General features: G+C 33.2%; 1 long non-coding RNA gene across 1 annotated transcript in view; it reads left to right on the plus strand.

Annotated features, from left to right (window-relative positions):
- The window catches only part of LOC145269284 (uncharacterized), a 347441-nt gene extending 324638 nt beyond the window's left edge, over positions 1-22803 (plus strand). The window contains exon 2 of the long non-coding RNA XR_013864975.1: positions 22129-22803. This is a non-coding gene — a long non-coding RNA (uncharacterized LOC145269284). The remainder of the gene's footprint in view (positions 1-22128) is intronic.
- The last annotated feature ends 522 nt before the right edge of the window (positions 22804-23325 follow it).

A 23325-nucleotide genomic window follows, 5' to 3' on the forward strand; every position in this document is an offset into this window, starting at 1 on the left:
TTCGCCCATGTATGGAGTACTGTTGTCACATCTGGGCTGGTACATCTGCTGCTTGTCTATCGCTCCTGGACAGGGTTCAAAAGAGAGTCGCCAACCTGTAAGGTCCTGAACTGTCATCTAGGCTTCAGCCTCTGTCCCATCGACGAGATGTTGCATCCCTCTTCCTGTTCTACAAATACTTTAATGGTGAATGCTCTGACGAACTGCAAACACTTGTACCTCCCCGACGTAACTACCCCCGACAAACCCGACAAGCTAGTAAGTCTCATCCCTTTACAGTAGAGATCCATAGGTGTAAGAAAGCCTTTTACTCCAATAGTTTCTTCCCCAGAACTGCAGGTCTTTGGAACTCCCTTCCTTTCCCAACTGTACTGATATGCAGAAGTTCAAGTGTAATGTGGACAAATATTTTTCTAATTTCCCTTCATAATGGCCCTGCTAATTAAGTCTCTGATAGTAGCCCCCCTGGTTCAAAGTGACACTGTGCCTTGTTTGGGGTGAAAATTGAATAATAAAAAAAAGGATTGACCACAAAGAATAATCAAGAGCGTTAAGATCAGGTGATTAGGAAGGGCACCCTTCTTTGCTGATCCAGGATGTTTCTACACCACTGTTGTGTTACATGAGCAGTTTGGGTTGTTGCACCATCTTATTGCAGAGGCCAAACTTCATCACCAAACACAGAATCATACCGTGGGGTTAGTATTTCGGAGTCAAACTCCATCATCAGTAACTTGTTTCTTTCTTTCTTCTTCTTCTTCTTCTTCTTCTTCTTTTTCTTCTTTCTTACCATGTTGCAAAGTTGGAGAAAAAAAAGTCAGTAGTAAAGATCTGCGCATTTTCTCTCAGCGATTTTGTATTTTGAAATGTCGGAAACAACCATTGTTTTCGGTCTGAAGTTAGATTCCACTTCCGCCCCGTCCCTTGTTTGTAAAACAATTTTATATTTTCGAAAATATATGTAGACATTCCACGAATGTTTTACAGCAATTTGAAAATAAAATTTAAAAAACAACAGTAAATCTCTAATTAAATATTTAAAAATTTAATCGGAACCGTTAATTGGATTGACAGCGGGAATTTACACCAGAATTGGTACGTTTATGGGAAAAATTCTGGAATCGTCTACTCACTAATATATATATGTATATCTATATATAGAGAGAGACATTCACATATAGTAATGTTCCGCTCTTTCACAGCTCATCAGTGCGGCTAGGTAAGCAACTATCTCAAGCCAGGATCGAAACCCGATCGCACAAACGACAGTTGAAGGTTCTAACCGTTGCGCTATACGGCTGCTGCTATATGGGCTGTGAATTAACAATGCTTTCACATTGTCCAAAGTACCTAAGCTCAATTTGTTTACACACAGAGCATCGCTTCATACGCTAATGGTGATTTCTATATCACTTCCCAATATGCTCAACCTAAGATAGGGAGCATTATATATATATATATATATATATATATATATATATATATATATATATATATATATATATAAGAGTTAAAGTGTCTGTGTGTGTGTGTGTACATTTCCCTACGCAAAATCTCTGTCAATTTTCAGTCTACAGACTCGAAATTTGATATACAGGGTAGTGAGATTTAGGAAAATCTGTGTAATATTTTCGGCTAGAAATTTGGCTGTTAAGGGTTCAAAGTTCAACGATTTGACATTTGAGAACTCTACCAAACGCCTCCGCCAATTTTGGATATAAACACTTGAAATTTTAGATATAGGTTCTTGGGACAAGCATCTAACTTAATAACTTGATTTGAGCCCAAAACAATAAATGTTAAGGGGTCATAATAAGGATCAAAGTTTTTTTTAAAAATTGACCTCTGCAGTTTCTACCAAATTACTCAGGCACTTTCTGGTCTAAACATTTGAAATTTTGCATAAAGGGTATTCAGACATCAGGCAAGCTTTTTAATCGGTTTGGGTAGAAAATTTGAGCTGCTAATATATAAATGTATGTATGTATGTTCGCATGTTTGCCTAAAACTTTCGACAGTGGCGACGGATTTACAGAAGATCAGTATCGTTTTGAAGCTCAGCCCTTCAGACGACAAATAGCGAAAAATTGGCTAAAACATTAATTCCTTCACCCTCCACTGGGCACTTTTCTACAGGTAGGGGTTGCTTTTTTCGTCGATATTTTCGAAAGTCATCCCCTCTTTTCGATTGTCTAGCCTTAATTTATACCACGTCACTTCCGGTTTGACGGTGGTCGTAACAGCAAAGACGTAACGTTTTTTTCACGTTCTTTTCCTCCTTCGCAGTACGGGTTCTAGCCTGCCTTCCTACTACCACTTCTTTTTTTTTTTGTTTTTGCTCAACACACACCTCCAAACACCCGGGCAAAACCTGGCAGAAATGCTAGTAAATATATATATATATATATATATATATATATATATATATATATATATATATATATATATATATACTAGCAGGCACCTCGGCATTGCCCGGTCGTAAAATTCGCTTAAATATGATACACATACATATACATATATACAGGATGACACAAAAAAAAACGGAGGACAGTCAATTGTTTTTCTGAGCATTTTACAGCCAACGGAGAAAAAAGGGGCAAAGATCCTAGTGTTTTGATGTGATGTTTTGAATATAATAAACTAGTTATGACCAAAGTTTCATTTCATTCGGACAAAACACTAAGAAACGGGCCTAATTAGAGTAGAGCCCGGTTTTTTTTTTGGGGGGGGGTCACCCTGTGTGTGTGTGTGTGTGTGTGTGTGTGTGTGTGTGTGTGTGTGTGTGTGTGTGATATAATCGATTTAACAAACCCTTTTTTATTAGATCACCGAAATAAAGCAGCAACAAGAACCAGGCCAGTAGTACATTTAATATAATGTGATATGCAATTACACGGGTTAACATTTGGGAATACTAGACGCTTTATGTATTCTGCTGTGAGGTAGAAATTTTCAGGTTAGTATGTGAAGGCGCGTCTAAAACACCGGGAAAGAGATACACCCTCAGTCTTCGTTTAGACATGCACTTAGGAGAAGGAAAACTTTGATCTAAAAACTGAGTCTACTGCTCGTTCAGTCTGCAGAAAACGTTTGCACCGAGGGAGTTTACCAGTAGTTCCAGAAAGTGTATATGATCCTACAGACAAACCCTTCAATAAATAGAAAATTAATTTTGTGGTTTCGAATAACTTAGTTGTGTAAAATCGACAAGACAGTTTCTCCTCTCTTTCTCTCATATATATATATATATATATATATATATATATATATATATATATATATAAACTAGCGGGGGGAGCAGGTTTTGTCTGGGCGTAAAATACACTGCAATTAATTAAATATGATACTTAAATTGTCCAGATTTCATATATATTATTAAAGAGTCGGGATTTCAAATGTAAAAAGGTGCCATCAGTTAGAATCGAAACCGAAACTGTAGCATTCAAAGTTAGTGACGTTACCACTGGCTTAACGTGACACGTATATATTATAAACTGAAAATTAAAAATAACTAAGATGAATGTACAAGATGTTTTACGGTTTTTTTTTTACAATTTGACCCGTTTTGTTTTTTTTTTACCTTTTAAAAACAATTTTAACCGACTAAACATCCGTAAAAGAACGACCCGTAAAAAATTCAATCATTTGAGGCTCATAGCGCTGCTCTGCGATTTTTAGTTTCGGAGGAGATAGAATTTGAAAATGTGGAGACAGCCATACATATAGAAAAGAAATTAAAACTGTAAATTAAAATTTACAATCAAATTTATTGTTCGACGGATTACTCCAAAAAAAACAATTTACAAAGTCGTTTTTTTTTAAGGATATGTACATTTTTTGCAAGTTATGACTGTAATAACTTGCAGTTTCATTTAATGCCGTAACCAGCAAATTCTAGCATTGCTTCAAATATAATTTGCTGGTTTCTTTCTGTCTTCTGATGAGAAGATTAGCAAGAATAACATTCTTTGAAACTCCGCGGAATAAGGACTTTGTAAATTGTTTTTTGGAGTATTCAGTCGAACAATAAATTTTGATTGTAAAGTTCAACTTATAATAAGCTCTATTCTCTATTATTTTTTGTATGTAACTTTTTTATTTAGTCTGAATTAAAATATCTATACATAAATACTTCGTATTTATATTGGATCAGCGTTTACCATTGCTTAAACCCTGCATCTTCTTTGATTTCATTATATATATATATATATATATATATATATATATATATATATATATATAATATATTATATAAAGCTGAATGCCTGTGTGTGTGTATGTGTGTGTGGGTGTCTGGTCACGAATAGGCTCCTATATGGTTGACTATTTAAAAAAAAACTGATTACATATAATGATAGAAGATATATCGAGACAAAGGAATGGATATGTTTGATCTGGCAGAACAGTGGTTCATTAAAATTGTGGGGTCTGCGTTCGCGCCTGGTCCACAAAGTATGGAAATAAAAAAATTAAAAATTAAAAAAAAAAAACGTTTACAAGTGTTTTTGATATAGATGTACAGAAGAATACTTTGATAAGTATGTTTTAACTTAAATAGGGATGGTATAATAAAATTGGGGTCTACGTTCGCGCCTGGCCTCCATAGAATGGGAATAAACACAAACTTTAATAAAGACTTTTCATATCTATCTGCATAAGTATACCTTGATAATTATGTTTCAGTTTGAAGAAATATGGTATAATAAAATTACTGGGTTTTCGTTCGCGCCTGACCTCCGTAGAATGGGAATATGTCACAAAGCTTAACAAGGTTTTTTAATATAGATCCACAGAATATTGCGATAAATGTTTCAGTGTGAACAAGTATGGTATAATAAATTATGGGGTGTATCAATTTTATTTTTACTTTCATCATATTTTGCTTTAGTTTTGATACCCTCAAATTCGAAGCTATCTCTTTACAACCCTTCCTTTCGTATCGTACTTTCATAAATCAGAGTCCATTTTCTGTAGGCAGTTTTTGAACCCAGTCAACGACGGGTACTTTTGCTAGTAGATAGATAGATAGATAGATAGATAGATAGATAGATAGATAGATAGATATTCCTTTGTTAAATCAGCATAAATAAATCCTGGATGAGAGAGAGAGAGAGAGAGAGAGAGAGAGAGAGAGAGAGAGAGAGAGAGAGAGAGCAACTACAAGTCATATTACGTCTCTTGCCTCGGGAGACAGAGGAAGGCAATAGTTATCCTGTTAGAAAAAGAAGCCATGAAAAGCTAGACATTATCAGGAATTAAAACCAAGTAATGTTATCGATCGATCGATGATGTGGAAACAAACCTCACGGGACAAATTATGGAAGAAAATTAAATTAATGGCTAGAACCTCTTCTTCAAAGATGGAAGAAAAAAAAAGAGAAAAAAATGATTATAAGACAAAAAAGTAAGGAAAACAATGTCGCCCTACGACGACTATATACTACTAATAATACTAATGCTACTAATTATAATCTATATGAATAAAACAGTAAATGTATGTATGTGAGTGGGTCAGTGTTAAAATATGTCATCGATAAACTCTTTAATAACTCTCACACAACATTTAAATTAACAGCAAATAGTAAGCCATACGATACATTTGTATTTTGTGTGTGCGTGCGTGTGCGTGTGCGTGTGTGTGTGTGTTGGTATTCATAATAAAACCCTTGTTTCTATTAATTTAAAAAGGAAATACAACTTTGTTATATATGGGTCGCGGAATTGCATTCACTAGCAAAAGATCTAGCTAATTTGCATATTCTTTAAAACATTCATTTTAACTAGTTCCCTATGAATTTCCGGTTTTCTTATGGGATGATCATCTTTAGTTAACTATTACGTGTAATTATATTCATGCAGATATTCTACATGATTTATACTTGCGTAATATTTGTGTAAACACAAACCTCTTTCTATATATATTTATGTATGCGTATATATATATTTGTTTTCCAAAAATGGCCTACCAAACTCCTCTGTCAGTTTTTGGTCTACATGCATGAAACTTAATATATAGGGTATTCGAACCCATGCGAACTTTTATATTTGGGTTTTAGCCGGGGAAAATAGGTGCAAACGTGTGACAATTTAAAGCTAAACTTTTGGTTTCGATTCTCGGTGGTGGTGCACGAGGGTAATATTTTTTTTTACTTCTTAAATCATCATTACATATTGGGTCCAATATAATATATATTTTACGATCGGACAATGCCGAGCGACCTGTTAATCATATACAAAGGAAGGTTTACAATGAATAAAATCTTTGTTTGGATAAATAACGTGTACGTATATATATATATATATATATATATATATATATATATATATATATATATATATATATATATATATATATATGCGTGTGTGTGTGTGTGTGTCGGCAAGTCGAAATGCAAACTGTTCGTTTCAACTTGCCGACACATTTCTATTACTTTTGCGCATGAGCAAATTCATTTATAATTTTAAATCTTATCTATCTTTTTATAGCTCAAATGGTACTGAACGCAACTGGAATGCTAAATGTTTAGGTTTCGATTCTAGCTGATAGCAACCAAGTCATTTTTTTAACTTATGAAACCAGTGCTATATGTATATACATATAAGTAAAATATAATATTCAATAGAGAATTGACTATATAATAATAAATACGAAATCTGCATGAATTAAAACATATTTTAACGTATTTTACGACCAGACAACGCCGGGTGCCTCCGACTACTACTACTACTACTACTACTACTACTAATAATAATAATAATAATAATAATAATAATAATAATAATAATAATAATAAAAATAATAATAATAATAAAAATAATAATAATAATAATAAAAATAATAATAATAATAATAAAAATAAAAATAATAATAATAATAATAATAAAAATAATAATAATAATAAAAATAAAAATAATAATAATGATAATAATAATAATGATAATAATAATAATAATAATAATAATAATAATAAAAATAATAATAATAATAATGATAATAATAATAATAATAATAATAATAATGATAATGATAATAATAATAATGATAATAATAATAATAATAATAATAATAATAACTAGCGGGATCTGTGGAACTCATACGTAATATTGTAATGTTGCCATTCTGTGTAAATGGAGACGCTTATTGTAGCTTTTTTGTTAAAACTGCAAAAGTATTTATCTAAGCTAGCAGCGATGGCCGGCGTAGCCCGACCGTAAAATACGCTTAAATATGATATTTTAATACTTGCAGATTTCGTATATACTATAGCCATGCGGATATATATATTTTTTTTATTTTGAAATAGCAACATTATAATATCTAAGACTAGATAGAACATAACCTAACATAACATATTCTCATATATTATAAAGTTGCTATTTCAAAATAAAAAATATATCCTCATGACTTGGGTGCAAACAGCTTGAATCAGAACGGAAAACAAAACTTATGAAAAAATATATGTATATATCTATATATAACGTGAGTACCTTCAGCTATAATCGAAACTGAAACCAAAACTTATGAAGAATTCTTGGTAACATTATTTATTACAAGAAATGGAAGTCCATAACAATTAAACGACAGTCACTCGGATGTAATCGTGACACGCAAAATAACACACACGCTATCCTATTAATATATAGATGAATTAATGAAAATAAAAAATCTCCTTTACATCCGGATACTAAACGTATAATGCGTCCAGTTGTGAAACTAGTGAAATCGAAACAACTTTAGGAAGACACGTACTCGTCGAGGTCACAATGAATAACCGTTTCGGATGTATTTATCTTGGATCACGAGCAGCGGACAGCGTTATAGTTTAAGCCAATCGTCGCTGAGAATCAGAATGAAAATAAAATGAACTGTGGCGATTTTTAATGGAAGCTTAAAACGATGTTACCCTTAGAATTTTAGTTCGTTTTTGGGTGACTAATTTTATTTTTGATTGCCGATTAAAAAAACAAAACAAAAAAAAAAACAGTGAAATCCCAATATTTTGTAACATTGTACCATTGAGTAAATTTTAGGTTTTGTACAGTAAAGAAAATTCAAATATTGCTCCATACGGGGTAGAACGCTAAAATTGTCGCCCTAAAGAAAATAACACAACACCTTTATTAAAAAAGGTTTATTGAAAAAATCAATTCTGGTAACTTGATTATATAGTAGAGCTAACATCTATTCAATGTGGCCACCTTCTGCCTCAATCACCGCCTCGATACTCGTCCGGAAGTGCCGACGGAAGCTCGGTGGATGGCGGCGATCAGGCTGACTTTAGTGATGCGAGAGGTCATGTTGGTTATGTTCTCGACGTTTAACCAAACGAAGTAGTCCAGCGAGTTCAGGTCGGGGGAAAAGAGAAGCCAGTGAGAGAAGGATACAAAGACGTAGCACTCCTTCTGAAGCCAAGCCTGGGTCTCTTTGGACTTGTGGATCGGCGCCGAGTCCTGCTGCCACACCCAGCGTCTATTGCACCAGGGATCAATACACACTTCAGCACATCCAGGTATACTTTGGTATTGACTTTAAAGCTGACTTCGAACCGGTGAAGTGACATGATGTGGCACTTACTTGAAGCCACATATTCGTGGGCCGTCCGATGCGTTGAGCAGTGCCCTCAAGCGTTAAACTTTCCAGATTTGCATTTTGAGATTGTCGGCAAAAGTCCTGTTGTCATAACTTGGATCGGTAGAGAGCATGAGTTGTACAGCGGTGCATCTCTGGTCTCGTTGATTGAACATTGTGTCACTTTCAAACATTATAGAAGGCTCCTATCACTCTTGGGATCGATACAGAACGAGCCAACTAGTAGATGGTCTGCAACAAAAAAAGAAAACTAGTTTTCGTAAAACGGAAATGGAATCATGTCGTCAGTTCTAGAACGACAATGGTATCGTTGTACCCTATAGACAAAGCTCGCATTATTTGGATTCTTCCTATTGGGTTGGTGCAAAAAATAATGTCGTTTTTGACGTTCAACTTCAAAAGATCTCCTTTCATAATAAAATTTACTAGCGAGATCTGTGGAAATTTCACAGGGGACTTATTCATATGTAATATATTGATGTTGGCATTCTGTAGATGTTCAGTGTAAATGATATTATTGTAGTTTTTTTTGTTAAAACTGCAAATGTATTTATCTAAGCTTACACGAACGCTCAGTCGTAAAGTACGCTTAAATATGATATTTTCATTCTTGCAGATTTCATATATATTATTATAGAGTTAATGTTCTATCGATTTTTATATGTTATAAAATTGGGTGCATTAGCTTGAATCGAAACCGAAATAAAAACTTATGAATATATATATATATATATATATATATATATATATATATATATATATATATAAGTTGAGTTCCTTCGGCCATAATCGAAACTGAAACCAAAACTTATGAGCAATTCTTGATAAAATTATTTATGAAAAAAAGATAGATTACTGGAGTGCTATCAGTTATAATCGAAACTGAAACCGAAACAAAAATTATGTAGAATTCTTGATAAAATCATTTCTTTTAAAAAAATACATTACTGGAGTATTGAATTGAAACCGAAACTAAAACTTATGAAGAATTCTTGGTATAGTTATTTATGATAAAAATGAAAGTACATAATAATTAAACGACCTTGTTGTAGGCGTGACACAAAAAATAACACATGCTGTCGTATTAATATATAAATTAATCGAAACCATTAGAATCGACATATTTTCGCCAACGAGAAACAAGTTTATTTATTCTATTAGCATAGAAATCTGCAGTTCTTGAAGCGATTAAGTTATTGAACGCCGATTCGGCATCATCTCGGCTTTTGAAGCATTTTTCAAGCAGGGAGTTGTGGAGATGCTTGAAAAAGAGCTAATCAGTAGGTGAGAGGTCCGTGAATATGGCAGATGAGGAATAGTCTCGTAGCCTAATTTGTTTAGCTTCTGCGGGCTCAGTTGAGCAACATGCGGGCGAGCGTTGTCATGCAGGAGAATTAGTCCCTTCATATTGGCCAATCTCGGACACATATGGTGGAGCTTCTGGGGTATTTCGTCAATTTGTCGGCAGTACTTAATCGTAATCGCCCGGATTCAAGAAAATGTGATGGGTGAGACTTGCTGCAGACTACCAAATGGTCACCATAACTTATTTATGGAGTGTTGTGGAGCCTCTTCCGGCATCCAGCCACTTTGCCGAACGTCGTCGGTTGTCGTAAAAGATCCACTTCTTAGCACACGTCACAATCAGCTCGAGAAATGGGTCGTTTTTTTTTTTTTGCGATGAAGGACTGTAGAAGACACCTGAAAACGACGATTTTTTTCATCGTTCAATTCATGCTGCACCAATTCATCCAACTTTTTGGACTTCCCTGTTTACTTTAAATGGAGAACGATTTTTACGTGATTGACCTCGAGTTCAACAGCAACTTGTATGGTTTTGCGAGGATCGGCTTCAATTAAGGAGGCTTTTAAATATTCGTTATCAACCGCAGTCGGCCGGCCACGACTGTCTTCATCTTCGAGGCTCTCGTCACCATTGCGAAATTTCTTGAACCACCGTTGTGCGGCGCGTTCGTTAGTTGTTCCTAGGCCAAACGCATCATTGATATCACGAGCTGTCTCGGCAGCTTTTCGGCCTTGTTTAAACTGGAACAAGAAAATTGTGCGGATTTTAATTTTGTCCATGCTGTCGAAAAGCCTGCAAAAAGATGAATGAAAGGATTAAAAAAGTAACGAATAACACGATTTGATAGAACGAAAAACGCGCTTCAAAATTATATATAACTTTCAGAAATCATATATAAAAGTAACATATGTGAGAAAACGATATGGTTTTTGCATCAACCTGATACTATTTTTCTCATTTTTAGTATTATTTTCAGAATGTTCCGGTCGATTATCCGCCGAACTTTAAATAGTAGAATAATTATTCTTAGCTTCAAAAATTCAGAAACACACAGTGTTATTAATAACTGAAATCAGCAATCCAAACAAAATTATATTTAAAACTGAAACATAACGGCGAAGACTATAATACCGATGCTACGATCCCTCTGAAACTGACAATTCAATACTTAGTTAAAGTTATATATAAAGCAAGTTAGCTTTTATGGTTATAATCTTTTACCTAGTGTAGAAAGGTACTTCGAATACTGCAGATTATTGGCGAATCAATAGCAGACTCTGAAAATAATATTAGAAATATGAGAATCTTCAGAAATAATGTGCTCCTTCGATATTCTGGACACAAGATGGAAGATAGTGTTGTCAGTGATTGCAACAAGTCATCGTCTGAAAACGTATTAGCATTTGTAGAGAAATAAATCAATAATACGGAATGTGTGTGGCTTCAATGATATCGAAAGTTCTTGAAGCCCAAACTCTAAGATTACAACGTAATCCTGCGGGTCAAAGCAAATATATATATTTATTGGTTGGGCAACTTACCAGCACCGTATTTACGTAGTATACGCTGAACATATTACGCCTACAGACGAGAGGTTTCGCAAAAGATCTTAGGTCATGAGATCTGAATAAAATGAAAATAATCGAAATATACAAATAGAAATGTTTCTTATTTTAAAAATATTTTTACGTATGAATTCATCATTCGTGTTGTTTGCATTTTTCAGACTATTATCTTAGTTGTTATTTTCATATCATTTCGGCCGCTGCAATTTTCGACCTTTTTCTTCTTCTTTTTTTTACATAGGCGTCACCACTTATCAAGGCCGATAGGCCACTCAAGGATAAGGGTTAAAGAGTGTAGAGTAGTCAAAAGGACAATATAGTAATCGATAGTAATGGAAGTTCGGTAAATTTGTTAACTTAAGTGGAACGGCTCATCAGAAACTTGTTCACGTTGGACTTGAAGACAACCATATTATAGACAGCTGGAAAGCAGGAAAACGGAAGACAATTCCACAGGCGTGCAGTTCTAAGAAAGAAGCTTCGATCATGGAATCTATGTTAAGGTTTAGGCACAGATAAAGAGTGTGGAAAATTATTGATAATGTTTTCAGCTAGTCTAGTGTTTCTTGTGAAAGTTTGGCGAGGGGGGACCATAGATTGAAACTCAGTCGAACACTTTCCATGAAAATAACGATAAAGCAGGGACAAACTCGCAACATCTCTTCTGTGAGATAGAGGTTGCAGCGAAGAGGAAAGGACATCTCCCACCAGGCCACAGAGTCTATTTTGAACCCTATCAAGGCAGGACAAGTCCTTTCTAGCAGCTCTTGCCCAGATGTGGCAACAGTATTCCATCCTTGGACGTATCTGGCTCTTATATAGATAGAGAATTGCATCAGCAGTGAGATATCTACTGGATCGATAGAAGGATCCGACCATTTTTCCAGCGGCCTTGGCAACAGATTTGATGTACGTATTCCATTTAAGACCAGGAGTAAAGGTCAAGCCCAGAAGCCTGTCAAAACTTAGGCCTCCCCAAGACGAGAGCCATTCATATATCTTTTCGATATCTTTTCGAACTTACAAATTTTTCTGTCAAACTCGTAAATCTTGCAGTCAAACTCGGGAATTTGCACGAAATTTCGAATGTTACCCTTTTCTTTAATCTACATAGTAAGCATGTTCTCGTTCCGTCAGCCATGGCGTAGTGGATAAAGTACTTAATAAAATCCAGTTTTAGGCGGAGTGGAAGGATCAATCCTCAGCGTGGGCAACACTCAAAAAATAAAATTGCGATTTACTTAAGAATTCTACCCAGTCATGGCTGATGGAAGAAGAGATTGCTATCCTGTGGATTTCAACAGGATACAGCTGAAGCAGACCGGGGTTACATTGTAAAAAAAATAAAACAAAACACTTAAGATGAGCACAGTAGTTCGAAAAGTCCACATAATACGCCTAAAGGTTTGTTATTTTCAGATATAATGGGATTCCTCTGAGATTAGTTAAAGCATGCTTCGGAATTTTTAGATGGGGGTTCAATTAATTTAAGGCATACAGTTATAAATGGGTTCTTTGATGTGACAGGGGTCCATTTCTCGACTAATCTTGTATATCCCTTCCTGAAAAGGCGAGATTGTTGCCATTGACCACTTTTACACACAATTAATTACTGTAACTTCATTATTTGTTGGTTCCTCGACAAAAGGAGGGTGGACCTGTAAATTCACCCTTGTCTGTTTGTCTGTAACTACGCCTTGGATTTTTTGGAAATTTTTGACAAACATTAAACATGATATGAGTAAAAAAAAAAGTAACAGAACTGATTTTCCGTGAAAACTCCGGTTGGTCTCCTAGGGGTTCCTTTCGAATGAAAATCGCTAAAATTGAAACTTTTGTGCTTATTAAAATTATTGGATTTTTATAAATATATCTGAAAAGCTGTAAAAAACTGATTTCTATATAATTTTGTTTGTCTATACTTCGCGATACCTCTTGGGTGTGCCCCAGTGGATCTTTTAGGGCTAACACTTCATTTTTGGGACTATTTTACCGTATTTGTCCAAAATGTTCTGTGTATGTCTATTTAGCAGTTTTGTATGGTGCTGAACTCAAATTTAAATATGTTAAGGCCTTTGGGACTTTTGGGCTAAATGGGGGGAAAATGATGGACTTAATCTTTTGTTGTTGTTTTTTTTTGCATGGCGTAGAATTCAAATTAACATATGTTAAGGTTTAAAACTGCACTGTTTGTTCATTTTCACCAAGATTTGACGTCCTCTGGGAACTTTGGGGGCTAAATGGAGGGGGGGGCAAATGCTGAACTGAGTCATTTTTTTATGCCTCGTTCACTGTGCACTCACGGGGGACAATGCATGCTTCCCTTGTTTCTATTAAATATTAAACCATATATATATATATATATATATAAATTTAAAGGAGATTATAATAATAGTCTAAAGAGCTAAGTGTATTTTAATGTAATAGTGAAATTACTAGTTTAATTAAAATACAGGAAATGCTCGTTGTAATTTAGATATATAATAAGCTCGATAGTTAAATGTCCTAGAGCTAATTCAATATTAAGTAATGTGATTTATAATTTAAAAATTAAAAAAAAAATTTTTTAATTTAAAAATCAAATTTTAATTAAATTAAAAATCAGTTTCATAAGAAGGAACAACAACAAAGTCAATTATCTGTACGATCGTTTCGGAAATCCGTGCTTTTTATTTGTGGTATACATGAAGTCACGTAGAACAATTATACATAGTTTTTTTTTTTTTTTTTTTTGGTAAGCACGGTCTCCTCATCAGCAAATTTAGGAGGATTTCTATTGAATTTAACAGACACCAAAAATAAACCTAGCATTAAAAGTAAGGCAGATGAATCTGAAAAATTGAAATAAAAGGTTTGGATTTAAAATTTATAAGAAAATTAGTATAGGTTAGAGATAGAAATGAGTAGAAAAAATATATATTTTTTGAATTTACATAATAAATTTGATTTAAAAATATATAGAGATAGTTACCTTTTAGTTTTTCTTTTTTTGAAATCAGGAACTGTGTTTAAAGTAGTCATTTATATGTTTGCTATAGCTTTTTATTTTATTGAATGATGAATTTTAAAAGGGCGACGCTCGTGCAGTAAATTCTTTCCGTTAGCGTATTTTGATTTAAAGACGCTACAGTTAATATATATAGAGAGAATATTTATTTTGCAAGTTTTTAAGGGGAGATAATTGTCATGTGTTATTGGCTTTATTTATTATTTGATTTACGGGTCTAAGGGCGGTAATTAATTGACTTTGTTGTTGTTCCTTCTTATGAAACTGATTTTTAATTTAATTAAAATTTGATTTTTAAATTAAAAAATTTTTTTTTTAATTTTTAAATTATAAATCACATTACTTAATATATATATATATATATATATATATATAAAGCTGAATGTGTGTGTGAGTGTGTGTGTGTGTGTGTGTTTCTGGTAACGAATATGCTCCTATATGGTTGACTATTTTAAAATACTGATTACATATAATGATAGAAGATGTATCGAGACACAGGAATGGGTATGTTTGATCTGGCAGAACGGTGGTTCATTAAAATTGTGAGGTCTGCATTCGCGCCTGGTCCACAAAGTATGGAAATAAAAAAATTAAAAATAAAAAAACAACTTTACAAGGGTTTTTGATATAGATGTACAGAAGAATACTTTGATAAGTATGTTTTAACTTAAATAGGGATGGTATAATAAAATTGTGGGCTGCGTTCGCGCCTGGCCTCCATAGAATGGAAATAGGCACAAACTTTAATAAAGACTTTTCATATCTATCTGCGTAAGTATACTTTGATAATTATGTTTCAGTTTGAAGAAATATGGTATAATAAAATTGTGGGGTGTTCGTTCGCGCCTGACCTCCATAATATGGAAATATGTCACAAAGTTTAACAAGGTTTTTTAATATAGATCCACAGAATATTGTGATAAGTGTTTCAGTGTGAACAGGTATGGTATAATAAATTATGAGGTTTATCTATTTTATTTTTACTTTCATCATATTTTGCTTTGGTTTTGATACCCCCAAATTCGAAGCTATCTCTTCACAACCCTTCCTTTTCGTAACCTATCATACTTTCATAAATCAGAGTCCATTTTCTGTAGGCTGTTTTTGAAACCAGTCAACGACGGGTACTTTTGCTAGTATATATATAAATGAGAAAGGTCACCAACAATTGGTATGTATTTTTTAACATTATTTTATTATTCCGTGTTTGGATTTTTTATTTAAAAAAGGTATAATATTCAGATTATTGTAATAATGTTTTTAAATCATTGAAATAGTTTTTTACGCGTTTCAGACGATCTTCAGAAAGTAATCACAGTGTAAAATAATTAAAATATATTTAAAATGTGTTAAGAATGTATAAAAGCATTGGAAATGTATATATATATATATATATATATATATATATATATATATATATATATATTCTTTTTTGTTTTCAGAATTTAGTACAAGTTACGTTTGGCGACATAAAATATTTTAAAGAAACTGTAGTTTAAAAATTACTTAAAAACAATTTTCTTTCTTTTATCTACGCATATATATTCTGTTTGCATTAAAATGTTTTATATCTAATATAACATAGAAGCCCGTGAAGTTATCGTAAATATCGACTGTGAGGAAAGTCGTCAGTAGCAGTCATCTTGCATTTTCGGGGGGTAATTTTCTATGTGAAACTATGGCCGCCCCCTAGGGGCTAAAAAAGGAAATAAGTTTATCAGCAGAAAAAGGTTAGTAAAAAGGCGTTGTCCTCAAGACACACAACGGCAACTGAAATAAAAGTGTTAATCCAAAGGAAGCAGGTAACTATGACAAAAGATCGGTCGATATATTTAGAGTTTGCAGAGAGTTTCAATAAATTTTGCATTATTATACAATTAGGGAAGTTTAAGGACAGCCGTGAGTTTGGGACAATTGTGGACAGTCTTGAGTTTGGGGCAGTTGAATGCAGGTTTTGGCTTGGAGCTGACATCAACAGACGAACACGGAGTCGACAGAAAACTAAAATGCGAATATTAGCGTTTAGAAGGTTGATAATGTCACACACACAAACACACGCACTATAAATTTGTGAACAACCGTGTGCTCCCTCGGCAGCTGTCAATAAAAGAAACGATGATACGGCCAGAAGACAAGATAAAAGGCCGCAGAAACAGCGTTGTTGTTGACGATAGTTATTGAGTGGGGAGGTCACATGATCCCACAATTAAACCATACTGAAAATATTGATCATATACAATTTTAATTCAAACCATTAAATTGGTTCATAAATATGACAAGCGTGCAATATGATATTTTACTTTTTGAAAAAGCAAGATGGCTGCCACTGACAAATTTGCAATAATGCCATATACTTATATTTTCTATGTACTACTAGCCTTGATGCCCGGCGTTGCCCGGGTGTTTGGAGGTGTGTGTTGAGAAAAAAAGTTGGTAGTACGCAGGTATGCTCGAACCCGTACTGTGAAGGAGGAAAAGAAAGTGAAAAAACGTGACGTCTTTGCCGTTGCGTCCATCGCCAAATCGGAAGTGGCAAATGTTTATATTAAGGCTACTCAATCGAAAAAAGGGGATATTTTCGAAAATATCAGCGAAAAAAGCGACTCCTCCCCGTAGAAAAGTGCCCAGTTAAGCATGAAGGAATTAATGTTTGTAGGCAATTTTTCGATATTTGTCGTCGGAAAGGTCGAGCTTCAAAGCAATATAAATCTCGTGAAAATCTGTCGCCTCTGACAAAAGTTTTAGGCATACATACATACATGCATACATACATATATACATACATGCATACATACATATATTTAAACTAACAGATGAAATTTATATTAACTACTAGCGAGGGGTCCCCGGCGTTGCCCGGGTATTTGTAGGTGTGTGTGTGTTTTTGGGTAAATCGTTGGCCGGGTGTTTGTTTAAAAAAAAAACGAAGCCTTGACGCACAGTTGGAAAATAATAAAGTGTGAAAAAAAAAAACGTGCGACTTGACAGGTGCCCGTTTTTGACAAGTTAATGACGTCAACTTTGAGTGCGGGACAGTGTTTTATTTACCGCGAGTCTGTTCGCTTCTTTTTTTTTTTTTTTGTACGAAAAATCTTAATGCACATTCGGCGATCGAAAATTGTTAAATATTTATCTTTTGAAAGTCGGGCAAATTAAATAGACAGGCGACCCCGGTTGTTAACTCGTAGATATTATCATTTAGGCGCAATATAAAAAGTTTTAAGAAGTTATGAGGCGACCGATCTGTTCTCGGAAAAAGCCTTTCTTGGACATATACGAAAACGCACACACACACACACACACACAAACATTGTCGCTTTTATATTTATAGATTAAACGTTTTACGCAAATATGCCATCAAACAATAGGTAAACTAAAATTAATTGTGGTTAACTAATTTGCAAACTTACTTTAAAATTATTAATGTCCGAATAGTATAAATAATATAAATTACCTTATGACAAATTTTCTGAAGCACTTATTCACTGAAAATATTTATTCCATTGTTTTTTCTTCGCCATTTAAGAATCACTTTCTGCGTATTCGTCTGAGAGAAAAGTGGTATTCATTCATAATCCTCGCATTGTCCCGTATTTCAGTCGTTCCCTGGCAGATGACAAACACAGTATTATTCCAAGTTGTCTGCTAATGGCATTACCGATTCGCGTAACTTTTCCATCAGTCTTTCGAAATCTCATCTTTTTAGCGATTCTTTTGAAATTCCATTATTGGCTTTTTGTTGCCATAAAAAACACTAATGGAATATGAATTCCTTAGAAAGATTATAATAAGCAGGATAATCACGCCAAAACCACAAGCCTTTAAAAAAATTCTGGGTCTCGGCAACATTTTTGGGTAACTTTGAATCACTTATCACATTCAAGCCATATCAAGTCCGCAGACTCCAAAATGGAAAACAAAAATTGAAGGTTATGTGGAACAATTATCGTCACATATATATTAGGTCGCGTAGCTAAAGAGACAGATTTGATAAATTTAGAGTGTGTCAAATACAAACGGAACCTCGTTTTACAAATAGAATTCGTTCTGAAAAGACAATTCAAAAACTGAATTCTTCGAAAACCGAATCATATTTTCCTATTAAAATATTGTACTAAAGATCAATTGATTCATTCTTATATAGATTACTAGCATGCCGCCCGGCATTGCCCGGTCGTAAAATACGCTTTAATATGATATTTTGATTAATGCAGATTTCGTAATTATTATTATATTATATTGGACATGGTTTAAAGACTTTTAAAAAATGACTCGAATCGAAACCAAGACGTTTAGCGTACGATAAGATCACTCAAGCTTTGATAATAAATGCTTAAGGATGTACAAAATACCAGAAAAGATTATCAATTTGATTGAAAAGAAAAAAAAACTTAGACAGCTGATGAGCAGTACATAGCTAATATAAAAATACGAAATGTATCTTCCATCATAGCCATACCAAATTGGATAAAAGTTGAAAGAATAAACTACTTAATGTATATGGATGACCTGAAAAATTTTACAAGAAACAGAAAGTAAATATAAACGTTAATAAACACAACCGGCGTCTTCATCCAGGTATCCTCATGGCATGGAAAAAAATGTTAGTTATAAGAAGGTTAAAACTAAAGACAACAATGTATAGAACTACAGTACACTAAGTCAACATTGCACAATATTCATATTTGTCAGTTCTGGAAGCCGACATAATAAAATCAACAGAAATGAACGAGAAAATAGAATTTGAATACCTAAGAAGAGGAAGAAAACTCCTAGAAACTAAACTGTATAGTAGGAACTTAGGGAATCACCCTCTGAATGGACTCAACCAATGTCCATATATGCCGGAACTCTTAACGATCCCAGAGACAGCTATTATTCCGAAGTTAACGTCTCGTACTCAGTGGAACGTAACTTTTCATTTTATAACTTTTTGTTTGTCTTTCGTTAACACACGTCTAAACTAACATTGTTACTCTGTTTTTATTGTGGCTAATACCAAGCCATAACATACCGTATATTTTGGCGTATAAGGCGGCCGTCAGATAAGACGAGATACAAAATTGGAGCAAATTTTCATAAATTTATCAAATATCCGTTGTATAAGACGACTGCTTAATCATGAAACCCTATTTGTTTAGCCTAGGCTGGAGATTACAACAGTCGCTATCTTATGAAATATTGTTTTTTAAAGATGATTTTTCAACTTTAACGGTCGTCTTATATGCCGAAATATACGATATATATATATATATATATATATATATATATATATATATATATATATATTACATTATATAATTCATCGCAAGTGCTCGTCTGAGCTTTAATCTATGGTCCCTCCTCGCAAAACTTTCACGAAAAACACTGGTCTAGCCAAAACTATTATCAATAATTTCCCACACTATTTATCTGTGCCTAAACCTAAACCTAGATTCCATGAACAACGTTTGTTTCTTAGAACTGCAAACTGTGAAATTCTCTTCCGTTTGCCTGTTTTTCATCTGATTACAATTTGATTATCTTCAAGTCCAATGTAAACAACTTCTTGATGAACTGTTCCCCTAAGTAATGCAATTTACAAAATTTCCACTATTTACGCTATGATCACATTGACTAATGTATACCCATTAACCCTTATCCTCAAGTGGCCTCCGGGCCTTGATAAGTGGTGACTCCTTTGTAAAAAAAAATAAAATTGTGTAGGTCTTGCTAGCTTGCTTGCTTAAATAATGTATTATAAGAAAGTCATATTCTTTTTTGTTCAATCTTTTAAATTAATATGTACAAAATGGTATACTGTTTCACCAATTAATTTTCATACTTAAAACAGACATTTATACATTTCTCTAGCATGATTTCTATATATACTATGCATTCAAAAGAAATCTACATTCAATGAGTAACCTCATTTGCATATTGCATTAAACAAAATCTATTTTTATACTTAGTTCGATTTTATTGTTTGCTTTTTGTAATAGAATCATTAATCTTGTTTTATTTCTATTTGATTCATTTATTTCTATTTGATTCATTTAAAATTGATTTAATTGATTTTTTATTTATATTGAATTTTATTTATTTTTTAATTATTAATAGATGATAACAGTTGCGTTTAAAACCGGAATTGATTTCAGATATGGGAGTAATTTCCGTTTAAATGTTTCGGTGTATCTTAAATAGCATGTGACCAATCCCCTCCACCCGGTAATATGTTTGGATTTGGCAAGGTCAGGTATACGGAGCTAGTATATATATATATATATATATATATATATATATATATATATATATATATATCGTAAGTTATAAATATATATGGCGTTCAACAGTGCTCAATACGTAGGTAGAGCTAAGTTATAAATATATATGGCGTTTAAGCTACACTGAATATTCCGTGTTTCATCCACTATAGGATTCTTCAGGCTTATTAAGCTTGAACAACCCTAGAGTAAGTTATAAATATAAATCCTAGAGTAAGTTATAAATATATATGGCGTTTAAGCTACACTGAATATTCCGCGTTTCATCCACTCAAGGATTCTTATTAAGCCTGAAGAATCCTAGAGTGGATGAAACGCAGAATATTCAGTGTAGCTTAAACGCCATATATATTTATAACTTACTAACTAGCTCTACCTACATATTGAGCACTGTTGAAGTAAATACTTAAAGATTACGAATAAATTTATACTTTCGTATATTAATTTTATGAGTAAATAAAGTAGTTATATATATATGTGTGTGTATGTGTGTATGTGTGTGTGAAACTGCCTCTGTGTGTATGCGTGTGTAGACTTCCCTACCGAAATATTCTGTCAATTCTCGGTCTGCATACTCGAGATTTGACATAAGGCTATTGATATTTGGTTTTCGGTCAAACATTTGGTTGTCAAGAGGTCAAATTTCAACGATTTGACCTTTGAAAACTCTAACAACTCTTCCGCACTTGAAATTTTAGATGTAGGTTACTTGGACATGGATCAAACTTTCTAATTTGATTTGAACACAAAACAATAAATGTCAAGGGGTAAAAATTTAGGTCAATGTTTTAAAAAATTTGACCTCTGCCGTCTCTATTAAACTGCTCAGCCAATTTTTGGTCTAAACATTTGAAATTTTACTAAATGTGTATTCAGACATAGGGCAAGCTTTTTACTCGTTTTTTAGCCGAAAATTTGAGCTGCCAAGGGATCAAAGTTCAAAAGATTTTACCTTTGTGATCTCTAGCAAACTATTCAGCTATCTAGACTCTATCAAACTCCTCCGGTAATTTTTGGTGTATAGACTTGAAATTTTAGATGTAGGTTATCTGGACATGAGTCGAACTTTTAATATATATATATATATATATATATATATATATATATATATATATATATATATATATATATATATATATGCACATGAAGTTATGAACAGTACATAGAGCCCGAGCAAAGTTGGGCTGAACTGCTAGTATATTTGATTTTAACGTGTTTGACACCTAATCAGCACCAATCGGCTTACTCGACTCGTTTCTGTTGTATGCCTTTCTGTTTATTGTTCGTCTGTTCGTTGCGTTTTCTAAATGAGCTGAGCCATTTATATCTATCTTCTTCAACCGACTGCAATCATTGAACTTAACAAACTTGTTTTTTCTCTTTTGTCTTTTCAGATAACAATGTGACAATCTGGAAGACATATTTCTGTTTCTCCATTGGATTAATATTCCATAGAACCAGAGATAGGTGATGCTGAGACAAAAGTTGACAGAGAGTGGGTCACGTTCATATAAACCAATCAATTTGGCTGACAAAACTATGCTGAATTAGAACATAACGAACAAGCGTCGTCGATAAAAAAAAAGTTTTATTTTTTATATATTTGCTTGCATTTAAATCGCAAAACCCAAAACACTCAAGTGAAATCGGGGTTTCGAATGCCATGTTATTTTCGATTTTCCAATAAATGATTCTGTTGTTGATAAAAACTAAAAACAAATCTAATAAACATAATTGTATTCTCACAATTGACCCCTACAAGAAAAATATACTACTTATATAAATCTGTATTCTGCATAAAATAACAGAAACTAACATCTATAACTATAGATATTTATTTATAATCTAAATATTTAGAAACAAGAGAATATTATTTTTCAACAAGGGAAGTAACTCCTGATTATTTATTGCGCCTGTCGGCAAAACATCGAAATGACTATAAGAAAAGCACTTCATAAATATGTGTCTGTTTGCAAGATAGCAATGAACTTTTTATCAAGGGAGATAATAGAATAATTTATTCTTCGATTATTGTTGTCATCACAGACGTTTAGTAAAAAAAACAAAAACCAATTTCGAAAAACTAATTTTCTACAAGATTTGAAGATCCCGTCCTACGGATTTTTTTGCGAACATTATTTCCAGCAAGAAATGGCTTTTGCGGATAATATGCTGCGTACGAAATCAAATAAATTCGGTTTTCGTACGATTTTGGAAATAAAAAAAGACTATGAAGAATGTCGATTCACTGATCCGAGATGTGGATTCTCGTATGATCTTGATTAATTTTATATTTATATAAAATCAAAATTTTTTTTAAAAATCAATTAATGATGAATTTTTGAAGAAAAACAAAGAAAATGATGTGAACTGCAAACATTTGAATTTCATGAGGAAAAGAAAGAAATGAAAAAAACATAAAAAGAAGGAGAAAATCAAGTTTAATCTGCACAAATATTCCTGTCAGTTTTTTTTTTTTTGTTTTGTTAATTTCGCTCTTTCATCTGAATGAATTGTCTCCCCGTCCTCAAAAAAGCAAAAATTGTAATGCAAAAAAACAACAACTTGCTTTTTTTTTGTTTCATATGTAA

This window comes from Euprymna scolopes, chromosome 45 (assembly GCF_053919585.1).
Source record: "Euprymna scolopes isolate OS-2025 chromosome 45, ASM5391958v1, whole genome shotgun sequence".
NCBI lineage: Eukaryota > Metazoa > Mollusca > Cephalopoda > Sepiida > Sepiolidae > Euprymna > Euprymna scolopes.